The sequence below is a fragment of the Papaver somniferum genome, chromosome 1, assembly GCF_003573695.1.
Source record: "Papaver somniferum cultivar HN1 chromosome 1, ASM357369v1, whole genome shotgun sequence".
NCBI lineage: Eukaryota > Viridiplantae > Streptophyta > Magnoliopsida > Ranunculales > Papaveraceae > Papaver > Papaver somniferum.
The window spans coordinates 169,225,113-169,231,112 of NC_039358.1; positions in this window are offsets into that span (position 1 = coordinate 169,225,113).

The window sequence follows — 6,000 nt, forward strand, 5'->3', positions numbered from 1 at the left end:
GACTTTATTTTCGCAAGATTATTTAGGCCTGTCATATTGTCGCAACATTCCTGAAGAGGCCATAATACAAAATAAAAAGTTAAGGCAAGATCAATGGGTTTTTGCATGAAAGTGCAAGGACGTCCTGCGATTTTGTCGCAATGACAAGAGGTGGCATAATAAGACCTTTAATTAGGAAGGCAAAATAAGACCATATGATCAAACAAAATATTTATAAGTATTCGTAACAGATTATTTTTTGCAAGAAAGATAATGAGAGGAAAGTATGGGAATCAATACACAAGAAGCATTATCTTTCTCATCAACAAAATATTAAAGGGAAAAGTTGACTCCAAAGTTGGTTGAAAAATGTAACTCGCAAAAGTAATAAAACTAAGACAGTTCAAGAAGACATAGCTAAATAAGAAGCTCAAATTTCAGTAGCAGGAGATAACAGAAATTCTTCGCCAACATTCTCGCAAGCCTCTCCTTCATTTCGATTTTGGTCTTCGCCTTGACTAGCATCTTGATTATCGCCAGCAGTTACTTCTTCAGGAGAAATTTATTTCTCATTCTGATTAACACCAGCAGATGCTTCTTTAGAAGGAACCTCTTCTTCATATTCTAAGAAATTATCCTCTGCACCGCTTTCGTAATCATAATCACTATCAGCAGGACGAGGAACTTCATCATCATCTACTTCTAAAGGATCAATTGATGTAGGAGGAATAGATTTGGACAATAAAATGTCATTTACAAGGACTTCATCCCGGAGATGAACTTGGAAAATAAGTGCTCTCTAATGATTCCTATCTTGGATATCCTTAAAATAAGTAAGATAATCAAGTCTTCTTTCTGCTCGGTCGCGAGAACCAGTAAGGGTAGAGACGAGCAATGCATTTTCTTTGCGAATTTTGGCATATTTAGCCTCCAAAACAGAAATAGAAGAATGAAGATTCTTCTCAGACTCTGTGAAAAATAGAATACAAAATTTTATTAAGATAAGGAATTCAGAGAGATATGACAAAGAAAAGATAATTAAAGCAGTCAAACTATTATGACTACCTTCCTTTTGCGAAATAAGGTGTTGAATCAAGGACAAACAACTATTCTCCCAACGATCCATTGCGTCATCAAATTTATCTCCAATAAACCTTTAAGTCGAGACTGGAGATTTTTCTCTTTAGAAATAAGAAAGGCAATTTTCTTCGCAAGAGAAGAATAAGATTCTTCTAATTCGGAATATTGTTCTTTAAGCTGATTCGCCTTTACACTTAAAGCTATTCTACCTTGAATGAGTGTATCTCTTTCAGCGATAGATGACTCTGTTACTTCTTTAAGTTCATTTCTCAAAGAGCGAAGAGATTGCTCTTGGTCATCACATACTTTTTGAAGAATACTAAGTTGTTGCGAAGATATCGCCATCTTGTTTAAATAAGTTCTCTTCTCTTGAGACAAGGTTTTATTCTCATCTGATAAAGTTTCCATCCCTAAATTAGCTTTGGTTAAAGATAAGAAAGACGAGATACTTCATTACTTAATAAATCTTGTCTTTGAATTAATTGGGTATTTTCATTGGTAAGATTATTTATATGATCAAGAGAATATGAATAGAGGTTATCTAATTGGTTATATTGATCCATCAAGATTTCTTTATCAATATGAGCTTCTTCAATAGCAGATTCAAATTGATATCTCTCCATTATTCGTTTCCGGTTTAAAGCTTAACATGCGAAAGAGGGATTTCAAGGATAATTAAATATGGGAAGGATAAAACTATTCAAAAGGCAAATTAAAGACACAAATAAGAAAATTATACCTCTCAATTCATCATTCTTCTTGCGAAGATTATCACGATCCAGTAAAACATTCTGAAGCTTCTGATTTTCGAGACGAAGAGCATTACATTCTTTTTCCAAAGGTGTCTGCGAAGCAGCTTTATCAGAACCCAAATGCTTGCTCAGAATTTCGCAAATATTAGACTTGATGGGATCAGTAGAAGACTTCTTGACATCATCCATAACTTCAGATAAAACTTTGAAGGCAATATTTATCCCTTCCACGGTTTCTTTCGAAAGAGGAAGAGACTCAGGTAAAGAACTGGTAGAGATAGAAGGTTGAGAAACATTCTCAATGGGAAGAGAAGAGGTTTCATTTACAGCAAGATCAACAAGGGGAGTTTCAGTCATTGAGAGGTCAGCTGAAGAAATGAAGTCTGAGGCAGCTTTTTCGCGAATTGGAGACAAAGGTTTATCTTGCGAATATGTCGCAGAAGATTTAGAAGAAATGAGTAAGTGGAAACAGAGGCAACAATATTGTTATTATAAAAGGATAGTGTTTATTACTACCTTCTCATTCACAGACTTTCTTTTATGTGCAACAACCTTATGTTGCGACTTGGGAATGTTAGGGTTCTGAACTGTAAATCTAGTGTTGGAAGCGCTTTTGCTGAAATAACAAGAGTATGGGAATCACATAAACAACATCAAATAAGGCAATAAACAAGTTCAATTTCAGCAAAACTCATAAAGAAGAAAAAAGAAAACTAACCTTGATGAATCCATGGAAGATAATAACAGGGAGATTGTTTTGAAGAAAATTATGAACTATGAAGATTTGCAGAAGAAATAGTATGAATATGAAGAAGAAATTAAAAAGATTGAAGAAGAAAGAAGAAAAGTTGCAATAATGGAATTTGCAGAAGAACGATGAAATCGCAGAGAAGATAAAAATAAAGAAGAAGAGAGTGAAAAGGAATATATAGAGAGGGAATTTATCCTCGAAAGAATAAACACGATTAATATGGAAATATATAAGCGGTTAAAAAGTAATGGTTACAAAAGACGTGTCGAGAAATAAATGGAAGAAAGAATACGTGTAATAAATGCATAATATGAAAAGATAAGCAGCTGCGGCATTTCTCACATCATTCTCTACTTTGCAGAGAAGATATGAGAAGATGAAAGATGTAGGATCAGAATCTGGCAACGACAATGTTTCAGCGAAATTATCAATGACACAGCACAACAGCGTCGCAGAACAATTTCAAGAATGATAAAATAAATGACGTCAGCAAAGATCACGAGAAAGATATGATAGTTCTGCGAAAATTAGAGAGTTTGCGAAATTAACATTTGTAAGGTTGCGAGAATGTCGCAAACCATATCGGAAAATAAAGGACAGATTAGCTGTCATCCACTATGTATTTCTTTATAAATAGTCGTTCGAGTTGTAAAGAGGGGGAGAGATCTTTTTTGAGTAAGAAACAAGTAAATAGAAGAGAGAAAGTTTAGAGCAGTGCTTACTCTTGAATTATTTATCTTTCTTGTAAGAACATTCAAAGATTTATCAATAAAATTAAGAGTGTAAATCTAAAAATGAGTTGATCAACAATGGAATCATATGAGGGGTGTTTTTGCGATTAGACTTGATTTTTCTAAGGTGTACGCCATAAAGGTTCGCCCCTTTCTTTTATGTCATTGTTCTGTAATTATCTCTGCGAAAATTTCGCACATCATGATCTTGTTTTGATATGAGTAATCTTGCAATTATTCTTTCAAAATCCATAACTTCTCAAAGCTTCTTACAGATAATATTTTTTTAAGTACAACCTGTTCCATGGTCTGTCTAATCTATGACCAACATCTCTTCCTTCTGGATCCATTAATCTATAAGCTCTTGTTCCAACTATCTCCTTAATGTAAGGTCCATCCCATTTTTTCGCTAATTTTCCACTATTTTCTCGCTGATATATAGGTGTTTCTCGCAGAACTAAATCTCCTGGTTGAAATTCGCGTATTTTGACAGGTTTATTATATTTTCGGGCTAGTCTTCGCTGATAATTCTCCATATGTTGTAAAGCTTTTTCTCTTGTTTCTTCTAACTCATCAAGTTTATTTAAAATCAAGCCTGCACTAAGATTTTTCTCCCAAGCTTCTCTTTTTGTTGTCGGAATAACAACTTCTGTTGGTAGCACCGCTTCAACTCCGTATGTTAAACAAAAGGGTGACATTCTAGTAGCTTCTCTTCTAGTTGTATTATAAGCCCATACTGTATTATGTACTTGTTCGCACCATGCTCTGTGATGTCCTTCCAATTTCTTCTTTAATATATCTGCAATTGTTTTGTTTGTTGCTTCTACTTGCCCATTAGCTTGTGGATATAAAGGAGTAGATTTTCCACATTTTATCTTGAATGCATTAAGTAGCATTTCTATATTCTGTCCTTCAAATTGTTTCCCATTATCAGATACTAACTGTGCAGGAATTCCGAATCTGCAAATGATATTTTCGAATATGAATGTAAAGATATCTTTGTCGCGAATATGCTGTACTACCTTAGCTTCTGTCCATTTTGTGAAATAATCTGTTGTGACTATTAAGTATCTTCTTTGTCCAGATCCTGGTAAAAATGGCCCCACAATATCTAAGCCCCACTTTCCAAAAGGCCATACACTAGTTGAAGATGACAATGGTGCTCCAGGTGCATGTATTTTCTTTCCATGCCGCTGACAATCTTCGCAACGTCTTGATATTTGTTTTGCATCTTCATGCATGTATGGCCAGTAATAACCTTGCGTTTTTGCTCTATGTGCCAAAGACCTTCCTCCACTATGATTTCCAGCATCCCCACTATGTAACATTTTTAGCACCTTTTCTCCTTCCTCTCGTGTCAAACATCTGAGTGATGGTCCATTAAAGGACTTCCGGTATAACAACCCATCTCTTAATTCATAATTCGTTGCACGGCTTTTTAACTTGTGTGTTTCCAATATATTTCTTGGTGTTTCTCCTTTCGCCAAATATGCATGAAGTTCCATTCTCCAGTCTGCGATATTGTTCATTTGTTCTTCTTTTTCATTGTCTATTATCATCACGTCCACGTCTTCTTCTTCTTTATTGATTGATGGTGACAGAAGTGTTTGTATTTTTATACATCTCGCAGTTGGATCTGTCATCATGGTTGAGATGAAAGCAAAAGCGTCTGCGAGTCTGTTATCCTTTCTTGAAATGTGCCTCCATCTTATTTTTGGGATTTTCGCTGACAATTCTTCAACCAGCTTCTTGTATTTCTTCAAGGATGGTTCATTTGTAGTATACTCTCCCTTTATTTGGCGAATAACTAGCTGCGAATCACTAGTGATCCTGGTATTTTCTAGTTTCATTTTTATTGCGAATCTTAAAGCATGTACCACAGCTTCATATTCTATTTTATTATTAGTGGATGAAAATTCCAGTCTGAATGAAAAAGCCATTTTTATTTCTTATGGCAAAATTAAAACAATTCCAACTCCATTTCCTTCTCCATTTGATGATCCATCTACCAATATCTCCCATCTCTCCACTCTTGTGATTTTGGTGAAGACAAAATTTCATATTTAATATCAAAGTGGCCTACTTGTGCATTCCATCTCTCCACTCTTCCTGATCTTTTAGAATTCTTCATCACTTATTAAATTGGTACTTTTGTTAATACCTTTATCTTGTGTGCTTGAAAGTATATGCGGAACTTAAACGATGCATAAAATAATGCTAAGATTAAATTTTCAATCTTTGAGTAATTCTTCTCAGCAGTATTAAAAGTTTTGCTAATGTAATAAATGGGTTTCTCCACTCCTGCGTCTACTCGCAGTAATACAACACTTAATGCATGCGACGTCGTCGCAAGATAGGTCAATAATTCTTCTCCTGATTCTGCCTTTTGTAAAATAGTTGTATTCATAAGATGTTCTTTGATTCCTTGAAAAGCTTTTTCACATTCATCCGTCCATTTAAATTTCACACCCTTCTTGAGTATATCGAAAAATATTTGCATTTGTCTGATGATCGCGAAATGAATCTCCCCAGCGAAGCTAGAATCCCATTCAACTTATGTACATCTTTTATTGTTGCTGGTGTTGGCATGTCATGAACTGCTTGCACTTTTTCTGGATCAACCTGTATTCCTTCTTTTGATACAATGTAGCCTAAAATTTTTCCCGATGCAACTCCAATAGTACACTTCTCTGGATTCAATTTAATG